We start from the raw sequence: 22,767 nt of genomic DNA, 5'->3' as shown, positions 1-22,767 counted from the left end.
AGAGGGAAGAGTTAAGAACTAGAGACAGGGAGATGGATAGAAGGAAACATAGAACATTTTGAAAGCAACAGGGTACAAGAAACACAGGCGAGAAATTAAAATAAGGTCAGGGAGACAAAGAGAGGGAAAAGTAGCAAAAAAATTTTAAAAGCAACTGGGTTTAAGAAACATGCAAGAATTTAAATAGGGATGGACAGGTAGGAAGTTTCAAAAGTGATGACATACAAGAAACATAGGCAAGATTTAAAAAACAGGGACAGGGAGCCTGATAGAAGGAAACTGTGGTGGGTTGACCTTGCCTGGCTGACAAGTGTCCACCAAGCCACTCTATAATGATAGCCACTCCTCCTCAACAAGACAGGAGGGTAGAAAATACAAAAGAAAAGCTTGTGGGTCAAGATAAGGACAAAGAGATCACTCACCAATTACTGTCACAGGCAAAACAGACTCAACTTGGGGAAATTAATTTATTGTCAATCAAAATCAAAGTAAAATAATGAGAAATATGAACAAATCTGAAAAACACCTTCCCCCCACCCCTCTCTTTTTTTTTCTGGGCTCATTTTCACTCCTGACTTCTCTACCTCCTCCTACCGAGCAGCACAGGAGGAGAGGGAGCGGGGAGTTGCAGTCAGTTCATCACAAGTTGCCTCTGCTGCTCCTTCCTTCTTCGTGTTCTTCTTCTGTTCCAGTGTGGTGTCACTCCCATGGGGCCACAGGTCCTGCCAGAAAACCTGCTCCAGTGTGGACTCCTCTCCACAGCGTCACAGCCTCCCCTTTGGGTGCACCCACCTGCTCTGGCAAGGGGTCCCCCATCGGCTGCAGGGTGCATATCTGCTCTGCCATGGACCTCTGTGAGCTGCAGGTAGACAGCCTGTGTCACCATGGTCTTCACTGCAGGCTGCAGGGGAATCTGCTTTAGGACCTGGATCACCTCCTCCTTTTCCTTCTTCACTGACTGTGGTGTCTGCAGGACTGACAGCTTCTGCACAGCATTTTTTTAGCCCTTTTTAAATATCACAGAGGTGCTACCAGCGTTGCTGGTTGGCTCAGCTTTGACCAGTAGCAGCTCCATCTTGGAGCTGGAACTGGCTGTGCCCAACATGGGGACAAGTCCTGCTGTCTTCTCACAGAACCCACCCCTGCAGCCCTTGCCCACTCCCCTGCCCCAGCTTGCCACACAAACTCACTACAGCAGTGATCGGCTACAGGGCAAAGAGGGGGGATTGAAAAGTAGGGAAAGGGAGACAGAGAGAGACGGCGGGGGGCTGGGGGGGATAGCAATGGGCTACAGAACAGAGAGGAGGAACTAATAAAAAGGGAGAGGATACCAGACAGAGAGATGGAGAAAAACAAATATTAGTGATGAGCCATAGGGCAGAAGAAAGAATTAAAAAGGGGGACAGTGAGGTAGATGAGAGAGACTGAGAAATATCAAAACCACTGATGATCTAAAGGGGAGAGAGGGGGGGAATAAAGAATAGGGACAGGGAACCAGACAGAGAGAGAAAAATAAAGACAAAAGTGGGCTATGGGACAGTGAGGGAAGAAGTTAAAACATAGGGACAGGGACCTGGAATAAGAGAATCTAAGAAAGTAAAAGTGTATCCAGAATACAGGGCAGAGAAAGGAATTTAAAAATAGAGACACAGCATCAGACAGGTGAGAGCAGCGGGGATTGTGAAGGGCTAAAGGGCAGACAGGGAGGAATTAACAACATTGGCATAAGAAGACAGACGGATAGATGGAGAAAGACAAAGTAGTGATGGGCTGCAGGGCAGAAACAGAGGATAAAAAAAGAGGGATGGGACAGGTTCAGAAGTGCAGAGAGAAAAAGAAAACAGAAAGGCAGAACAACAGAGAAAGAGGGGGACTTAGAAAACAAGAGAGGGAGAGGTACAGGAAGAAAAAAACAAAAAAATTAAAGCAGTGAGAGAAAGAGGTGAGGGCAGGGAGGGACTGGGATGCAGAAGAGGGGTAACACAGCCCCAGGGGTCCAGGACTCACTGTACCTCCCGCTCTTGGAGCTGCTGAGAGAATCTGACAGTTCACACATGTCTGTCTTTCTCTCTCTCTCCCTCTCCCTTCCTCCTCTGTAGCTGCAGTCACTTGACTGTCATCCACCCAAGAGAATAGATTGCTGCCTTACAGCTCTTACAATATGAGGCTTCCTAGAAACACAGCCTCACATGCACACACACATTACATGACTGTACTGTGGTTTTGGTTACACATACAGACCCTGCCGTGCACACTGGTGATCGGATCTGCTGAGGACTACACTAAGAAGGATCCATCCTCACCTGGAGAGGCAGGCTATCTCCTGTCTGCAGCTGCTGGCTGGATCCTCTTTATTTTGCTCTTCAAATAAAAAATATTCTTCAAATGCAGACCACTATGGAATCTTTCCATCCGTCTCGTACCGTCACGGCAGAAGAAAGGGCAACCACGGCGAAACGGTGCCAGCTGACATCCAGCTGAGAGAAGAAAAAAAAACATTAGCACAAAGCTGGGTAGGAACCCAAAGCTGCCCTTTTTTTTTGTGAAGGTTTGTGAAGACAGTACGACTGAGCGGAGGAAAAAGTATTTTTGCGTCATCTACGGTACAGTTGTTGACACAGGCCACTAGAGCTTTTGCATTTTTCAGACAACCGCGCCCTTTTTTTTTTCCTTTCTTTTTTTGACTCATCGGCAACTTTACTTTCACTAGAACTCACTTTCCTAGATACACGCAGGTGACAGACATAGAGACCTACCTACATTTTCTCAAGCCTTAGTATAGCCGAGGCTTCATCACCCTATACGTCCCAAGTTGAGTATTTTTGCTAAAGAGCACAGCAACGCATCTGTCCTTGTGAACTGCCTCGTTGCAAAAAAGGAATCATTTTTTCCAGGCCGTTGCTCCAAACGGGCAAGATCTTTTAAAACCGCAGTTGTGCCACCAAACCCGCTCAGGGTCCCTCCTAGCTTTTGACCGCCCTGAGATTTAACAGGCACACGCTCCATTCCATCTTCCAACAGCAAAAATACGCTAACGCTCTCGGACCCAGAGCGCAACCCTACGGATGTCCACGCACACAGCCTGCCGTTTTGATGAGGAGCCACCCAGCATCCCTGCGAGCACAGCTGCACGCGCCAGATCGGTTTCCCCTACGCCGCGAGTTACCGGTTTCGGTGAACGTAGTTTCTGACGCTTTAAACTGAAAACCGTATCTCGACACTTCGCCACAGCAGAAACGACCCATCGCCAGAACGCGACAAAAACGCAGTAACACCAATTGCAAACCCACAGCAGCAACAGCTCCAGAAATATTTAGACCAGGAACAAGGGAGAAAAACAAAACAGCTTCATCTCACGCACAGGGGAGCGGCAGGCAGAGAAAAGGGTCGGCATTCTGAGCCCTTACAGAAAACGGGCATTCTCCTTCCGTTCCTCAGCCCGTCCGTGAAGGTCTAAATACCGCAACACTACTACGGCAACGTCGAGAGTAGGGAACAGCAGCCCTGCCACCGGACTTGCCGCTGACCCATGCTATTTACGTAGCAGGACGCGTAAGCAGAGGGACGCGTTTTGCCACACGCAGCCCTGAACTTCCTGAAAATTTACGTTTACCAAAAAAGCCATTTGGAACATATTGCCAAACAACATTCGGCAAGAAAGCTTTGATGCGTTTGACACACGCAAGTTTTTGGTCACTTGCTATTTGCTTCCTGTTGCTGCTGCTGTTCTTCCTTCAGAAATTCTACTCGTCGCCCAGTTATTCACTACTGGTTCAAGCATTTGCCTTCCTGGTATTACCAGCACATTCACAGAGGCAAGTAACTTAATTGCTCTTCTACAGTTATCCGAACGACAATTACAGCCATGAAAGAGAAGGAGAGGTCAGGCAGCAGAAGAGCTCTGCAGGCTGGCACCAGTCAATATTGCACTCTCTAAAACCAAACAACAACAAAACAAAACCGTGACCCTGTATCCTTCTTTTTTTTTTTTTTTTCCTTCTTCTTTCAGAGCTCATCCCTGCCTCAGCATTTTGTCTTGTCAGAGCACGAAGCGCAGGTGATCCGTACCCTGACGACTTCTGCGTGTGATGAATGCCTGTTCAGAAATAGTCCAGATCTGCAAGACTGGTGTCATTTCTATGGTTTTAATCATCATAACTCACATTTTATTTACTCACGCATTTGTGAGGAAACTAATTAACTTTTAGACACTGCCTCTCCTTTTTTTGGGGGGTGGGGGGGGGGTGGAAATGTGTTAGAGACTGAAAAACATTACAATTCAGAGCTCCCAACCACGAGGGAGCGGTGGAGAAATCAATGAAAGCAAAGACCAACAGCAGCAACGTCAACTGGAAGTTGGCTTTCATTCCGATCACGTACTTAAGCGACTCTCCTTGCAAGTCTATGCCTCGGTCCTAGGAATGACTAGTCCCTTTTTGGAAGGACAAACTTTTTCACTTAAAAGTCCTAGACTGAAGACTCCGCTGAACGGAATGGGGATTGTCCCACGGGACAACATGCCGTCAACACTCTTAATGGGGAAGGAAAAAAAAAAAACCCCAAATAAAAATCAAGTTTAAGTACCAGTTCCCATCACGTTTCACTCATTACATTTCTACTGGCATCTAGGTGCTCAAAAATGAACTACAGGGACACCACATATTCCTAAAAATTCAGTTATACATAAAAAAGTAAAAGGCTATTTCCAACTTGCCCATAAAAATCAGTATGAACAGAGAGAAGAGAAACACTCGACCCTGAAGAAGCTAACAGGCAGCTCTGAATTTACCAGACAGGAAATTTCATTCTTTCCCCTGAAACAAAAACACATCAAGGGACCAGTTCAGGAACAGGGCGCGATCTGTTAACAGCAATTTTTCCATCGTCTTTTCTGCACTAGCAGCAAATTTGCCTTCCCTGTGGGTTTAACGTGGAGCACCTGTAGTGCCCTCGAACTCGCAAGTGTTTCTCTCCGCCCCCCCAGCCCGATACGTGCGATTACCTGAGCAGCAAGCGGAATTAACCACGCAGGATTTTCTTCGTGCGACGCGGAAGGTGACACTGGGAGAAGAGGAGACAAAGAAATGAACCTGCTTGTCACACCCAGCCAACGGTGAAAAGGCAGGGGAGGATTCTGCCGGAAGGGCTCTGCACCCCAGGAGCTCCCGCCGGCCGGTTTCTCTCCCCTTTGCCCGGTACCGAGGGGATGACGACACCTCGCGCGCGTCCCCTCGCGGGGGGGGCTGCCCCAGGTGAGCCGGGGGACCCCCACCTCGCTTCTGCCCGCGGGAACGGACCGGGAGAGACACTCCACGCAGAGAGAGGAGCGTGGCGTGGATTGCATGCCCGAGGGAAGAGGCCGGGCTCCCCGCTGGCAGAAGGACAACTCGCCTCCCTGCTGCTCGGAGCTGCTTGCTGCGGACAGCCCTGCCTGCGCCCGGCCGCTCTTCGGCCGTGCTGGGAGCGCGGTCCGGCCGACAGACGCCCCAGCGAAAAGACGCTCCAGCTAATCGCGCCTCCTGCTCGTTACAGCTGCAGGTACTTTTGCCTCTGGCTAATGCACGCTCCAGACAGCGGACACCCCGCCTCGTTCCAGCTCCCGCTTGCTACAGTTCTGGCTCCTTGAAGCCCCAGCTCCGCACTGAAGCTCCGGCTGATTTCAGCTGCTTCTCCTTACAAGCTCCAGCTATGTGCAACGGTCTGGGCTTTCCATAAGGTTATCTATCAACTGCTGTCAACACTGGAGCGTTAGGATTAAACATCAGAGTTACACGCCAAGTAAATATCCATTAGTTTGGGCGATTAATTACTTGACGACTATTCTGAGCGGCGCAGAAAGAAGAGCTGGACTCAAAGAGGGCACGTGGGGTCTGAAAAGCACCTTTCCCCCCCGCAGACCATCACAGATGTTGAGTTCGGCCTGCTGCGTGCCGGCCTCCCGCACTTCGGCGTCCGACACAACCAGACCCCCATCTCCGGGGAGGGACCACGCACCCTGCCTGCCCCCCGCTTCCCCCCGCAGCCCCCAACACCCTCCCACCCGCCTGCAAAACCAGCCAAGCCGGCTCCCGCTTTTGGCCCCCACACCAGCTGACTCGGGGCCCATTTGGGAGCCAAAAAACCCGGCCGCTGAGCCTGTTCTCAAGGCCCAAACACGCAGGGCCGGACCTCTGTTTCTGGGCCCAAAGCTGCGCAGCTCGGTCTGTTTCCGAGCCCCCAAATCAGCCACGCGAGCCTGTTGTCAAGCCCCAGGAACGGAAAACTTGTTCTCCATTTCTGACCCTGCAGTGCCCACGGGCGACGCCGAGCGTAGCCACCCCACAGCCCTGCACCCCCGGGGCCCCACACGTAGTTTCGGGGAGTGCTCGGGACCTGCGGAGGGCCCGGCCCCACGCCTCTGCGGGGCAGCCCCAGCACAGGCAGGGCGTCGCTTCACGATTGCCGTTTCAGGCTTTATTTCCCCGCCACCAGCGGCACGGCCAGGCCCCCACCCCAAACCCCCCAGCCGAAGCACCCCCGCGGGTAGCCGGGCCAAGCCACCCGGAAAACAAGAAAACCAAAGAGGGAACAAGACAGAGACCGTGGGGAAAGGCAAGGAGAAGGACACAGAAACAGAGAGAGCGCGGGAGGGATAGGGAGCAGGACAGAGAGATGGAGCAAGAAAGGAAAAAAGGACGGGAGGCAGAACCAAGGGAAAGAGAGACAAGGATGGGGAGCAGGACAAAGGGACGGAAGAGGAAAAAAAAAATAGCAACGGGCTGCAGGACAGAGATGAAGGGATTCAATAGACACAGGGAGCATGACAGAAGGACAGAGAGGAGACAGACAAAAGGGACAAAGAGCAGGCCAGCATCGGAGGGGAAAAAACCAGCTGCGATGGGCAGTGGGAGAGAGATACGGAAAAAGAAAAAAATACTGAGGAACAGAAAAAAGAAAGAAGCGACAGCTAGCTGGACAGGGGGACACAGTTAGAAAGGGCGGGAGAGGGAACGGGGCAGAGAAAGACAGACAGAAAAGGTAGCGAAAGAAAGCAAGGCAGAGGGACAGCAAACAGGGCGGGGGGGGGGAAGGGACAGGGGTCTGGACAGAGGTGGAGAAATAAGCAGCAGGGACAGAGAAAAAGAGACAGAAAGAGGGACAGGGAACATGGCAGAGAAGGAAAAATCAGGACAGCGGCAGGACGGAGATCAAAAACTGGGACGGTCCTCAGGACAGAGAGGAATACGAATACGAGCAGGGAGCGGGACAAAGGGATACAGCGAGAAACGACGGGACAGGAAGCAAGACAGCGCGACAGACAAGAACAATGACAACGAGAGAGAGAGAGCGTGCGCGTGAGAAGCACAGGGGGTTGGGAAATTTAGAAAGAGAGGTATCAGGAGCCCTGCAGAGAGAGGGAGGGTGAATAAAAAAAGGGGCAGGAAGCAGCACAAAGGGTCACAGAGAGTAAGAGATGAACAGGAAGGAGGACGGGGACAGTGAGATCCAGAATGACAAAAATAAACAGCAACGGCGAGCAAGACAAAGGGATAGAGACAGAAACAGAAAGTAGGAAGAAGAGAGATAGGAAGGCAGGGACACAGAGCGACACGTACAGGTACGGAGAGGAAAAGAACACTAGGGGAACAGGCCAGAGAAATTGGGAGGCGGGGAAAGAGGCGGATGCAGATCAGGACAAGGAGATGGAAAAGGAAAAAACAGCGACTGGCTGCAGGACAAAGACGGGGCGGGGAGAGGGAGAGGGAGCAGGACAAGAACGCAGAGAGAAAAAGAAAGGGGGGCAGTCGAAGGAAAGGGGGGGGGGAAGAGGGAGCAGGACAAGAGAATAGACAGAAGAGGAGAGGTACAGGGAAGCAAAATAAAAATAATAAAAAACAAACAAACAAACAAAAAAGTCACAGCAGCAAGAGAAAGCGAGGGGGTCAGGAGAGGGGGAGGGAGGGAGGGACCGGGAGGCACAAGAGGAGCGACAGGGCCCCGGAGGCCCAGGACTCACCACAGCTCTCGCTCTTGGAGCTGCCAGGAGACCTTGCCAGTGCAGACGCTTCTTTCTCCTTCTCTCCTCCCTTCCTCTTCTGTAACTCCAGTCGCTTGGCTCTCCTCCACATAACGGAACACGCGAGCGTCTCGCGGCTCTTACGAGATGAGGCCTCCTAGACACGTAGCCTCGCTCGCTCGCTCACTACGTGGCCGTACCGCGCTGCTGGTCATGCATACAGACCCTGGCAGCCTGACCTGCTGCGGACTACGAGGAGGGATCCTCCCACACCCAGAGAGGCAGGCTCTCTCTTGCCTGCAGCGGGAGGCAGCTGCCAGCCAGATGGCCTTCCGTTTCTTCTTCTTTACTTTTCTGTGGCCTCTCCAGCTTCAGCAGCTCCCGTCCACAGCCAGCAAGCGCTCCGCCTGTCCCTCTGTGCTCCCACGCCACGAGGAGAGGGAGGCCAGGCAGAGACAGCCCACGCGAGCCTGAGGCTGCTGCAGTCAACGGCATCCCCGGGGACGAACAGACAACCGCACTCACAGCGTGGCCTCTGGGAGAGGGAAAGAGGCAGCAGTGACCGTTATTACTGTAGCTCGACCCTGGCCAGAGCCCCTCCTTCCGCAGGGGCTTCCGCAGACGCCGCTCGTTCCCCGCGCCGCTGCTAACGGCACCCACGTTCAGGGAGACTCGAGAACATGGGAGGGCCAGCTTGCTGCCCTCACGACAGGGCTCGGGGGCTGCCTGCGGCTACAGCACAGGCTTCAGGGGAGGGGCTGGAGCTGGGGGCAGCCGCACGGGCCGAGCGGGGCCGGGGGAAGGCGCCGGGGGAGCTCCGGCGACTCGGGGAGGCGCCCGCTGGCCGCGCCTGGGGGGTGCCCGCCTCCGTCCCCTCTTCCCTTCTATCGGCTCTCGGGGAACTGCCTGGCGCTGCCCTGGCCCGGCTCGCCTCCGGCGGACCGGGAGCCTGCCGCGGCGGCCGCTTCGCAGCTTCCCGTCCCGCCAGCGCCCGGCGGCCAGCGGGCAGGAGGCACCCCCCCCGCCCCCGCCCCCGCCCCTGCCCCTGCCCCCGCCGGAGGGGATCGCTCGCCTCACCCGCGGTCCCGGCGCTCGCCCGCTGCCGCCCAGACCCGCGCCCTGCGCGCCACCACGCTGCACCCGGACACCGCGCATGCGCCGGAGGGGCCGGAGCCGACGAGCGAACGCCGGGCTGCCCCACGCGCAGGACGGCGCATGCGCCCGGGTCGCGCGTCCGCACGGCTGGTCGGGGAGCGGGTGCAGCGGGAAGCCCGCGGAAAACCACACGAAACCGGCAACGCTCCTGCGTCTGACCTGGTCGGACTCCGGGGGCCGCGGCGGCAGCAAGGACTACGCCGCGCCCGAGAGCCACGCTGCCGCCCGGCCGCCGAGTCCGCGAAAACTACAGCTCCCGGCATGCCCCGGGAGGCAGCCCGCCCTGCTGCCTGACCCCGAGGGGAAGCCGCTTCCGTTTCCGCCCACCCCCACGCCGGCGCAGCCGCAGTTCCCTCCGAGCCCCCAGCGCCGCTCCGGGCAGCTCCGGCGCGCTTTCGCCGCCCGGCTCCGGCACGGCGCGGCGCGGCACCCCCCCGCCCGGCTCCGGCTCCGGGCAGCGGCCGCCGCCGCCGCTCCGTGCGTCCCACACAGACCCCGCCGTCCTCCTCGGGGCTTTCCCCGGAACCCGCCGGCCGGCTGCGCAGCCCCGCCACGGGGCCCGGTGAGCACCCCCCCCGCGCGCGCACGTGGTCCCAGCCGCCCTGCGCCCCCCCCCCCCCTCGCGCGCACTTGCTCCCAGCCCCCCTGTGAGCCCCTCCCCCGTGCGCACTTCCTCCCAGCCCCCCCGCGCGCACTTGCTCCCAGCTGCCCTGTGAGCGCACTCCCCCCCCCGCGCGCACGTGGTCCCAGCCGCCCTGCGCCCCCCCCCCCGCGCGCACTTGCTCCCAGCCCCCCTGTGAGCCCCCCCCCGCGCGCACTTGCTCCCAGCCCCCCTGTGAGCCCTCCCCCCCGCGCGCACTTGCTCCCAGCCGCCCTGTGAGCCCACCCCCCCCCCCCCCCCCGCGCGCACGTGGTCCCAGCCCCCTGTGAGCCCCCAGGGCTCCCCCCCGGCCTCTGCACCGGCGGCCCCCACCTCCCCCGGGCCACCCCCGCCTCCGACGTTCGCCGTCCGAGGGGCGCCCGGCCCCGCTCACCTTCTCCCGAGGGGCAGCCGCAGCCCGGCCACCGCTCCGCTCCGCTCCTGCCTCGGCTCCCACCGGCCCCGCCCCGGCCCCTCCCCCGGCAGCCCCCCCTTTCCAGGGAGGGGACGGCCCCAGCAGCCTCACTGCCCGCACCTGCGGCTCCTCCAGCCCCGGCCCGCAGCTGGGGGACCGAAACCCGGAACAAAACTTCTCAACACCCATGGGAAGTTAAGCAGCAGGCACTTCCTCGATTGAATGAAAGGTGGCAAGAGTCATCTCATTTGGAAGGGGTGTTAACTGGGGTCAAAATACAGATTTGAATACCCATCTTATTTTAGTTCTAAGACTTGGCGATTGCCAGGTATCATCTTTTCCATTTACCCGGGTCCACCAGCGAGGCCACAAGGGAGATTTCTTCCAGAGAGAGGAGAGAGTTATTAAGGCTGAAGTCCACGATTTGCCTTTCTCCTTCATGAAAAGGTGAGTGGATCATATATCATCACTAGTCACCCAAACAGTTAACCCTGAACTTTTCACCTGTCCTTTAATACAGTCAACTCCAAGCTAAATGTTTTCCGTTATTAAGAGGCGACCAAAGATCATGTAAAATATTATTATACTTTCTACAAACACATCCCCATCTGAGAGCTTTAGCTACTAGAGAAAGTCGTTGGAGTTTGGGGTCAGAGGAGCTGCAAGTATAAACCTTCATTCAGCTCTGTTTAGGATGTGTGATTTTTCTCTGGTTGTCTAAACCAGTCTAAATTTCCATAGATGGTCCCGACTCTGGGTGGCTCTAACAAGGATCCTGGAACTCCAGGAAATTCTAAACATCGTTTTATATTTTAAATATGATCCCAAGTTCCTTCCTGCACTTGTCGCTACGGTTTTGGCAACTGACAGCCCCAAGGGCTGCCTGTACAAGTTTCTCCCGAAGGGCGAGTAAATTAATTCTTTTGTCCATGAGGTGGATGGTTTGGTAATGTTATAATTCACAACGCTCTAATTCCTTCTTTCAAATTTAAAAAAAATAATTGCCTTTTAAATCCATCCCATTTAATTTGCTAAAATGATTCTCATTGTTCTGCATCTGTTCTCAAGTTTTGGTTAAATTCAATGTCAGTATTCTCCACGGAACTAGATTTTCATCTGACTTTGGAATCGGAAGGCAGGCTGTTACTGAGGTTCAATTTTGTGTCTTTACAAAACTTTGAATCAGTTACAAAACTAGATTTTTGGTTTTTTAAACCAAATTACAAAAACGGTTAATATCAAGATTAACACAGCTCAAACAATAATTGTTTCATTTTGTTTATCTCATGTTTGGAACCCCTCAAAAAAAAATACATACACCCTCTAAACACACAAAAAGATTATTGCCCTCGACAATATTCCTAATAGCAACCCCAATAGTATAAACTTTACACAGCTGTTTTCCCAAATAGATAATGTGAAACTTACTTATAGATTTTCAGTTTTAAAGGGCCAGTTTCTTTAGACTTCCAATTTCTTGTTGGTGCTTTCTTTATTCTTGAATAATGAAGCCAAGGTTCTTCTCCCAGACCTTTACCGCTATAAGGGTTGTTAAAATGACTCGATACGGTCCTTTCCACTTCTCAGTGATTTTACATACATTCAATCTCCTGGTCGGAAGGGATGCGCTGCTACGTCCAATTCTAAGGGTCCAGCTGTGGAGACATACTGACAAAGTTCTTGAAAAGAATTGCTTAAAGAAATCATAACACCTTTTAAAAACCTATCTCCAAAGGCACTCAAGATACTCAGAACATAGGACTCTTGATATGGTCTTTCATAAAACATTTCATAATGACTTAAATTTTCTTTCTCTTCTGGCTATACTCTGATTCTTAATAGAGCCATGGGTAATGCTTTAACCCACGTGAGGAGTGAGGTTTCCTGACAAATTTTACTCGACTGTTGCTTAAGGGTATAGTTCATTCTCTCTCTCTCTCTCTCTCCCCCCCCCTCCCTCTCTTCCCCCCCCCCCCGCCCCCCCCCCCGCTTGTGGTCTGTATGGGGTGTGATAGTCTCAATCTATAGATAATACTTTGCTCAGCTTGTCTCATAATCTTTGCTATAAAATGAGGGCCATTGTCAGATGACATTCTTACAGGCACCCCACATTTTGATATTATCTCTTTGAGCAAGACTTTGACTACTTCCCTTGCTTTCTCGGTGCGACAAGGGAAAGCCTCGGGCCACCCAGTAAAGATATCAACTAAAACTAGGATAGATCCTTCTTTTCAAGGCAATTCTATAAAGTCAATTTGCTAATATTCTCCTAAAAAATTTCCTTATTTCATAATCCCAAAGATGATCTTATTACTGATTCGGGGACATTTTTATATATAAATTTCACATCCGCTTCTAATTGTTTAAACAATCTTTGTCGTATTTCACTTTCTGTTCCCCGATATACTTTGTGATGTTCAGCTCGGGCAATTTCTCTTATTATTGTGGGTGGGACTATTATTTGACCTGTCGGTGTTACAGCCTATCCTGTTTCATTTTGTTAGCCTGCAATCTAATAATTAATTCTTCATCTTTTTCGTTATAATTTGGAGTTTCTTTAGGCAATTTTATACTTTTCTCTGGAACTAGTGCTAGGATGCCTTTTTCCGCAGCCTCTTTAGCAGCTTTATCGGCCAGTCGGTTACCTGCGTTCGGACCGGTCTTACCTAACTGATGTGCTTTACAGTGCATTATCGTGACTGCTGTTGGTTTTTGAATGGTTTCTAACAATTTCAGTACTTGTTCTGCGTGCTGAATGGTGGTTCCTTGCGCGGGTAACGGTCCTCTTTCTCTCCGTATCGCTCCATGCGCACGTACTACTCCAAAAGCATACTTTGAGTCTGTCCAAAAGTGTTGACTCGCTTTCCTTGACTTAGTTCCAGAGCTCGAATGAGAGCTATCAATTCAGCCTTTTGGGCAGATATCGTCGAAGGCAAAGTTGGCAACACAATTACCTCCTCAGTAGTTATTGTCTATCTTGATAAACGTTTTCCTTCACAGATGGAACCGCTTCCGTCGGCATACAGTTCCCAATCTGTTTCTTCTAGCGGCACATCTCAGAGATCCAGTCAGCTGGAGTAAACTCTTTCGATTGTCTGCAAGCAGTCACGTTCCAGTTCTCCTCCTTTAACTTGATCGGTTGTTGAAAACGCAACAGGGTTAACGGTGGTAGTAGTGTTTAGGTAAACATCATCTTGTTCCAGCCACACCACTTGGTATTTCAGCATCCTGCTAGGGGATACCCAATGCCCCCCTCTCTGTTTTAGCACAACAGTTATCATATGGGAAACGTACAGTAATCCTTTGTCCTCTAATCCTTTGTCCTCAGGTGAACTTACGAGCTTCCTGGATCAGTAGCACAGTTGCAGCGACGGCTCTCGGACGACCAGAGCATCCCAGACTCACATTACCTAATCGCTTCGAGAAGTAGGCCACAGCTCGCCCACTTGGCCCTACGTATTGGGCCAGGATACCCAGAGCTATACCTCTTCTTTCACGAGCAAAAAGTTCAAGTGTCTTCTTTGTGAGATCTGGCAGGCCTAGGGCTGGCACCCCTCTTACAGCCTGTTTCAGTTCTTGGAAAGTAGCTTTCTCGGCATCGGTCCAATCCATCGTTTGAGGTTTTGAGCTGCTCCTATAAAGGTCGGGCCAGCAAGCCACAATTTATAATCTACAGGTGACACCACTCGACCATTCCCGGCAACGCTCGTCATTAATTTTTTTCGTCTTAGGTTCGGGGAGACAACAAATTGCCTCTTTTCTCTCAGTTCCCAATTGTCTCTGTCCTTTTAGGATTTTAAAACTCATTTAAATAAGTTTCTTCTTTCTGGGTTATTTGGGTTTTTTTCTTTTGACGCTCGATATCCACCGATTCCCCAAAAGTTCAAAAAGTTAATAGTTAGCTTTGTGCATTGTTCTTCCGTCTCAGCTACAATTAACAGATCATCCATATATTTCAGCAAGATTTCTTGATTATTTTCTTTCTTCCAAATCTCTAATTCTCGTGCCAATTGATTTCCAAAAATGGTAAGACTATTCTTAAAGCCTTGAGGCAAGACTGTCCGCGTATATTGTGTTTTTCTCCCAGTCTCAGGATTTTCCCATTCCAAAGCAAAAACCCCTTGACTACTGGGATCCAAGGGAATACGGAAAAAGGCATCTTTTCGGTCTAACACTGTGAACCATTCTTGTTTCTCCGTTAGGGTTGCTAACAAAGTATAAGGATTTGCTACTACCGGATGAATATCTTGTACTATTTGATTTATTGCTCTGAGGAGGTCTTGAACTAATCTACCATCTTTTTCATTAGCCTTTTAACAGGCAAGATCGGGGTGTTATATCTGGATTCGCATTCTATTAACAATTTGTATCTTAAAAATGTTTGTATTACCATTGCTAACCCTTTCCGACTTTCCGGTCTTAGGGGGTATTGTTTAATTCTTACCGGATTCCATCCTGGCTTTAAATCAACTCTCACAGGTTCTGCTTTTTGGATTTACCAGGAACTTCCCAGTCCAGACGATTGGAATTACAGCATTAGACTTTGACTGGTATAATCTTCTGCTTTCGGTAACCATCCTGTTAACAACAAAGCCACTGCTTCGATACGTTTAGTTTCTGGAATTGAAGTTTTAATCTCTCCATTTTTTAATTTAACTTCTGCCTCTAAGTTCTCAAATAGATCTCTCCTTAACAGGGTTTTAGGAGAATCTGGCACATACAAAAACTGCTGAGTGACCCATTGCTTTCCTAATTTCATTGTTAAAGATTTAAAGAAGGGTCTAGTTTCTCGTTCACTTGTTGCACCGACACCACCAATTTCTTCAAAACTTAACTCTCCCTCTAAGGTATTTAAAACTGAAAAGGTGACTCTAGTGTCAATTCAAATTCCATTTTCTGTTCTCCCGGTTTAGCTGTAACCAGAGGTTCTGCTGGGAGACTCCCCGTCAGATACGTTCACTTAAAAAGAACAAATCTACCTATGGCACTTTATTCCATTTACTCTCTCTCTCCTACAAAACAACAGTAATTGCAATATAGTATTGTAACTCAAAGTTCTGTTTGTTTACCATTTTTCCTGCAATTCACCCCAATGTGCCAATAAACGTCCCAACGGTGATGGTTTTGGTAACTTTTCATCAGCGGTTCCTTTTCCTGCACTCTTATTCTTAAACAATTTTGCTGATGCCTTTATACTTCTATACATTCAAATACCAAATACCAAACAAATGCAAATGACAGTTGTCCCAAATAATACACAAAGTCCAACCCAGCAATAGCTTTCGCTTGTGACTTACGGGCAGACGCCTAGGCTTCCACTGCAGACGGGTACCCTCCAAGCCCCAACCCTGCGAAGCTTTCGCCGCGCCTCACGGGCAGGCTTTCCAAACAAATTCCAAAGCAGCGGCGCCTTACCTTTTTTTCCAGGGAACGCTGCGAGGAGCTTTGCGAGTCGAGGGTGACGGTTCTCCACGAGAATACCTCGGTGCCGGCCGGAGTTCGATCGACACTCGATCTCGTCCAGTCTCACTCGCAAGGTCCCATCTGGGTCGCCAAAACCGTTCCCGAAATCCGGAATAAAACTCCTTAACACCAACCTGAAGTTAAGCAGCGGGCACTTTGTTTATCGCAGCGCTGGGGACACGGGGGATCGCTCCTCCAAAGGCGTGTCCCGCTTAGTATCAAAATCCATCAGTTTTTACAGACTTTTCCTGTCAGGTCATTGTTACCTAAGCTCCTTCCGTAAAAATGCATACTATGCTCGTTCTTAAATTTAACCTTTATAATGATCGGTCCTTTGATTATATAACCTTATCAATATTCTTATTTAAAAACAATCATTGGTCAGTTACACTTAGCTCTGCTGACTGGCATCTTCGATCCTCAAATGGAGATGGGAAGGGTAAGGGGGTTTCCAAGCAGCAAACTGGCATCCCCGACGGTTTCCTTAGTTTCCTGAAACAGAAGGTAGGAGAACCAGTAACTTCCTGGTGAGGTTTCTAGGGTTAGCTCTTTCAAACTTTAACAATATTAAGGTTCCTAGAGTCACGCGTAACACAGCTCCTCCTAAAGTTTCTATGGCTACGTTTCAAACTTAACGATCCTATACGTTATGCTTCACAATTTTACTTCTTAATCAAACCTAACTCTTCTATGTGATTAAATTTTGATTTCTTTACCGGAATATTTGCAACAGCTGGAGCCCAGCAGGAACAGGGGGGACACGGCCCGACCCCACCAGCGCCTCACCTCCTCCTCCCCTGGGCTCCCTCACGGCCCCTCCACTCGTGCAAAGGGAGCGCAAACGCAGCCCGGAGGGCAAAGGGGACGGGCGGCCAGCGTTTATTCAGTCAGTCGCGTGCCTATCGAGTCCTGCCAGCGAGTCTGCTCTGGGGCTCGGGGCGCCCCCCGGCGCTCCCTCTGCCCCTCGGACACCTCTGATAGCCTATTTCCATACATTCTGTATGGCACGTCTAAATATTGGGATGGTTTTAATATTTTGTACCAGCTGTGGAAACTGGTTTGCTGCTAGGTGACTGCAAAAGTGAGATTTGGTAAATAATTATTAGAAATCTTACACTAACACTACGATTGAAACAATAGACAAAAGTATAGCCAAGCAATCGACTAGCAGAGGTAGGTACTCCTAAGTTTTGCAGTTCTTTGCTCTTATGACTAGATGTTCCTGTACGCTGGATGAGAACAATGCTGAAACTGACCACGTGTGATTGAACCTGCGTTAAGCTTCAAGATCAAAGAACAAGGACAAGAATAAAGACTTCGAGGACAGCCAGCAAGAACTTCAGATGGGTCGGTGGTTGCAAAAGCAGCCCTTCGTCTCAAATGGATCCTTCATTGCACGTGATCGGACGTAGGCAGTACTATGATAATCGGTTGCCGTCGTTTTTATGTATATGTATACTAATCTGATTAACATGCAATTAGTTATTCTGTATAACCTGTTTGTGCTAAAGCTGTGGCATGCACGCTAGGTGGAACTATCCCCCGTGCAGCCAGCGCTGCAATGAAGAATGCCTGCTTTCTAAAACTCCAAAACGAGTCTTAGGGAGTTTCTTCGACCGGCTTTTCAGTATCAGGGGTACAAGGGAAGAAAGAAAAACAAACAAACAAAAAAGGCAGTGGTGTGGGAAAGAGAGGGGACCAGGGGAGAGGCGGGGAGGGGCAGGGAGGGACCAGAATGCGGAATAGGGAAGACAGGGCCCTAACCCCTAACCCGACACCCTAACCCCTAACACCCTAACCCTAACTCCTAAGACTAACCCTAATCCTAACCCTAACCCAACCTTAACCCTAAGCCTAACCTTAGCCCTTAAAACTAACCTAATACAAACCCTAACCCTAACTCCTAACCCTAACCTAACCCTAACTCTTACCCTAACCCTAGCACTAACCCTAACCGTAACCCTAACCCCTAACCCTAAACCCTAACCCTAAGTCGTACCCTAACCCTAATCCTAACCTTAGCCCTTAAAACTAACCTAATACAAACCCTAACCCTAACTCCTAACCCTAACTCTTACCCTAACCCTAGCCCTAACCCCTAACTGTAACCCTAACCCTAAGCCTAACCCCAGTCCTAAGTCATACCCTAACCCTAATCCTAACCCAACCTTAACCCTAAGCCTAACCTTAGCCCTTAGAACTAACCTAATACAAACCCTAAGTCCTAACCCTAACCTTAACTCTTACCCTAACTCCTAACCCTAACCCGACACCCTAACCCGATACCGTAAACCAAGACCCTAACCCGACAACCTAATCCCTAAACCGACACCATAACCTGACACCCTAATGGCTCTAACCCTAAGCCGACATCCTAACACGTAACGTGATATGCTAACATTAACCCTAACTTCTAACCCTAAATCCTAACCCGACACCCTAACACCTAACCCAACACCCTAACCCCTAAGCCTAACCCTAACACAACACCCTAACTCTAACCCGACACCCTAACCTCACAACACAACCCAACACCCTAACCTGACACCGTAATCCTAATCCTAAACCCTAACCCCTAACCATAAACTGACAACTTAATCCTAACCCTTTGACCCCTGACCTGTGAGCATGGACCCCTGACCTCCATGAAGTTTAGCCCTTGGCAGCATTACCTTTGGCCCTCTGACCTTTGGTACCTGAGCCCAGTGACCTTTGACTTAACCCCATGACCTTTGACCCCATGATATTTGACCTTGACCCTGTGACCTTTGACCCCATAACCCCTAACCCGCTACTCTGACCCTAACCACTAACGGCCCTAAGACTAACCCTAGCCCCTAACTCCTAATCCCTAACCCACATCCAGCCACCACAGGGCTCTGTCCCACCTCTCATACTGCTCTCCAGTGAGGCCCCACCCACTTGGTGTAACCCTAATTAGGGTTCCTCTACAGTAGGGTTTCCAGTGACTAGGGTTCCAGGGGACATGGGGTAGTGCAGCCTGGGGTTCCGCAAAGCTAGGATTATGGGTGTTTAGGGTTGTGGCCAGGGAGCCCCAAGGTAGGGTTAGGGCAGTCTGGGGTTAGGGGTCCCTGGGGTCTAGAGTGCCTGCAAACGCAGGGACCCCTAACCCCCCCTAACCATAGCCCTGCAGAGCCCTAACCACAACCCTACGGATTGGGGGCCCTAAGTGGGGGTCCCCCACTGGGGTTAGGGTGGGGTTCTACGTCTAAGAGGTCCCCTTACCATAGAGCACTAGGGGGTGTAATGTGGGGGTACCCCCTCAGTAGGGTTAGGGTGGGGTTCTGGGTCCCAATGGTACCCTAACCCTACCTTGAGCTAACTAAAACTGGAGGAGTGGGGCACGTGGCAGCTATTACCCTAATTGATTACTATGGGGAGACTTCTAGCTTACTTTAATTATTGCATTGGGGGGTGTGTAGAGGTGTGCAAAGTAGGGGGTGGGGCTCAGGGAGGGAGTAGGTAGTGGGGGCAGGGCTCCTAATTAGGGGGTGGGGGTTGGGGAAGGATTACCTACTGGGGGTGGGGCTGCTAATTAGGGGGCTGGTGCTTGGGGCAGGGCCTGCTAATCCCAGGGCAGGTGCTGGGGGAGCCCACTAACACCAGGGGTGGGTGCTTGGGGGTGGACTTACCTCAGGAAGTGGTAGGTAGGTGGGGAAAGTGGAGATAATCTATAAAAAAAAAATATTAAGAATATGTAAGTTTGGTGCAGCAGTAGAAATGGGCTTCCTGCCCAGGAGCAAGTGTTTCCTGTTTTGTTTTTTTTTTTTTTTTTTTTTTTTTAACTTTCTGCTCCCAGGGAGTTTACCAATTTCTACTGCTTTTTTTTTTTTTTAATGTTTGCTTTTAAACTTAAAATTACATTTAAGCGCAGCAGTAGTGCTAATTTTCAGTTAAGTTCAGATTGTGCAGTACTGCTGCGCTTAAGCGCTATAGTACTGCAAAATCTAAGGTTAAGGGCAGCAGTACTGCAAAGTTACAGTAGGAAATGGCTTCTGCCGGGGGAGTAAATTTTTACCTTCATTTTATAACTCTTTCCTCCCAGAGCCTGAACCATCTGCTACTGCTCTTTTGTTTTAAATTTAAGTGTCACAGTGGCAACGTCCAACTGTCACAGTGGCAACGTCCAACTGTCACAGTGGCAACGTCCAACTGTCACAGTGGCAACGTCCAACTGTCACAGTGGCAACGTCCAACTGTCACAGTGGCAACGTCCAACTGTCACAGTGGCAACGTCCAACTGTCACAGTACAGTTTTAGGATAGCAACGTTCAAGTTTCACCACACGATTTCACAAAAGCAACTGCAAAGTTTCGCTATACCAGTGTTCAAGTTTTACAATACAGTTTCACCATAGCAACTTCACATTTTTACAATACAGTTTTACAATACAGTTGTACAACAGCAAATTCAAAAATTGCAATATAAAATGACTTCCACCATAAAGGTAAATGTTTTATTTTTTTTCTTAATTACACACAGGGACAGTGCCATATCCTACTCCTTTTTATTATTGTTTCACATGGTATTTAAATACAAAGTTTACAGACCATGTTCTGAGTTCACAAACCATGTTCCAACATATCAGTCTTTTCCACTTTCCTCACTGCCATTATCTCCATTGTTGCACATCCAGAAGTTTTACTGCCCGAGGTGACATTACCTCCACAAGCCCTGTTCTCAAATAGAAAAGGAGTTGCTCCACTCCTTTTCACAGACTGTCCACTTCCACACCTAGGCACAAAAACAGAAATCGAAAAATATCATTACATCACAAACTACAAAGAGCACCCAAATATTTTACAAACACACCAAGGAAAAATACAGTTACACTCACACACTTCACAACCCTGGCCTACTCCATACTAGCCCTCTAGTCCAACTCCCCCCACCCTTCACCCGCAAAATCCTCAACTATCTTCCAAAGACCATCCGCTGACTAACATAATTCCCTGCACTAATTGGCAGTGACCATGTTCCAGGGGAGCACCGTTCCCAGGCGCCTAGAAAAAAATCCCCCTGCCTGCCAAAACCCCGGCCCGAGCCTGACCCCCATCTGAACATTGGCGATGAACATCACCTCACAGCGCAGCGGGGACGGGGGGGGGGGACGGGGACAGGGGGAACAACAAAACCCACAACCCTGGCTGGGGAAAAAAAAAATCCTTCAGCTAGAGTTTTTTTTTATTCTAATTGTATTTTTTTTTTTCCAATTCTAATTCCCTGGAAACCATCTCACCTGTACAACCTGAAAGGAAAAAAAAACATTAAAAAGTCAAAACGCATAACCCTACAAGGTTACACACATTCACAACACACTACACATTGACATCGCATGCACACCGGCCCTCACTCTCAACTCATCCAACAGCCTGCCACCCTCAAGGGGCCATTGCCCTGTGCCTGCCGCACCAGGGCCCTCAAAAAACGCCCTGCCTGCCAAAACCCTGGCCCAAGCCTAACCCCGGTCTGAACATTGACCATGAACATCGCCTCACAGAGTGGCCACAACTGGGGGAAAAAAAAAAACCGCAGCTGGGGGGAAAAAAAAAATCCCATGGCTGGGGATTTTTTATTCTAATTGTATTTTTTTTTTCCTAATTGCCTAACAAACATCTCTACTTCCACCCTGCAAGAGACCACTAAAAAGCTAAACCACATAACCCTACAAGGTTAGACACATTCATAACACACCACTCATTCAGATCACACGCACATGAGCCCTCACTCTCAACTAACCCATCCTGCCACCAAAGGGGGTCAAGGGGCCCTCGCCCCTTACTCGCAGCACCCGGGGCCTCAAAAATCACCCTGCCTGCAAAACCCCCAGCCGAACCTCCTTCCAAGCTCCCCACAAACTACCCTTCCATTACAGCAACACTTCAACACACACCATCTGCACCCTACACAGATTTTCAACCAGATACTTAGCTTTCATAGTGGCACTTGTCACAGTCCAACCTCCGTAGCAGCCACATCGCCTAAATGCGAGGTTCCTTCAGTTGCCTCGTGGCCTGTGATCACCTGCCAAACCAACACACAAAACTCTTGAATACACACTTCACCCCCAGCATAAAAAGAAATCCTCCACAGCTCCAAACACCTGCTTCCCACCGATTCCAAAAACAAAAACCTCAATGCCTTAACCATTTCGAGAAGCTTACCACAAAGTGTCCACATAAACACCCACGCCCAGTTACTGCCTTACTATATTCTACCTCACAATCCACTTGCAATCCACTCCCCTACTGGCATGCAATGACTCAAAAATCTTTTAACCCTCAATGCTAGCAATCTACACATATCAACATTTCACCCGTAGACTCTTATCGCTGTTCCACCTACCCCTGACTCTACAGCCCCAGGCAGAGCAGCTCCAAGCCAAATGCACCTGTGCACAGACCAACACAACACAGAACACTACCAACAAGGTGATTCAAAGAGAGAAAACTCTCAACAAGAAGAATGACCCCCAGACAGGAGGTGCCAACTGGCAAATTGACCTACAGCACCCAAAACCATGAAGCAAGGAGGCTCTACAACAGCCCCAAAGAAGAAGAGGCAAAAGTAACAGCCCGTTACAAGATGGTACTGTCAAAACCAAGATGATGGATGCGTCAGAAGCCTGTCATCAAGACCTAGGAACATCAAGGTGCAGGGAAGAACTCCCAGTCCAAGACAAAACACAGCTAGAGAGCAGAGCTGCCAAAGCAGCCCGGAAGAGCGCCGCAAAAGAGAACCAGCAGGAACCTTCCAACACCAATCCACGCTTTAGAGCTCCGAGTGCAAGAAAAGAAGCACCCGACTGGCACAGTGCCGATGAGTAAGGGCATTCGAGACCCTAGGGACGGTGCCCGAAGTGCATGCCACGCTCCTCCAGCGCAAAGACTGATCATGGCATTGAGACCCGAGGAAGGTCTAAGCACACAAGACAGACTACACAAACTACACACCACCACAGACACAGGCTGGAACTACCCTGCCTGGCACACGCTGGTCTCGGGCTCAAGAGCAACCCGCTCCCTTCATCTGCCCAAACAGGACTGCTCCTGGACAGCCCTGTCCTCCCAGTCTAAC

The 22,767-nt window shown here is 50.3% G+C and overlaps 1 long non-coding RNA gene across 1 annotated transcript; it reads right to left on the bottom strand.

Annotated features, from left to right (window-relative positions):
• Positions 1–241: 241 nt before the first annotated feature.
• Positions 242–8,123, bottom strand: LOC142028376 (uncharacterized). Its single transcript, XR_012649560.1, has 3 exons — positions 7,997–8,123; positions 5,003–5,061; positions 242–2,477 (listed from the first exon to the last, which is right to left on the bottom strand). It is a non-coding gene; the product is annotated as an uncharacterized LOC142028376 (long non-coding RNA).
• Positions 8,124–22,767: the final 14,644 nt, after the last annotated feature.

This window comes from Buteo buteo, unplaced genomic scaffold (genome assembly GCF_964188355.1).
Source record: "Buteo buteo unplaced genomic scaffold, bButBut1.hap1.1 HAP1_SCAFFOLD_315, whole genome shotgun sequence".
Lineage (NCBI taxonomy): Eukaryota > Metazoa > Chordata > Aves > Accipitriformes > Accipitridae > Buteo > Buteo buteo.
Note: the sequence above shows the minus strand (reverse complement) of the source record. Positions and strands in the feature narration are given on the sequence as shown.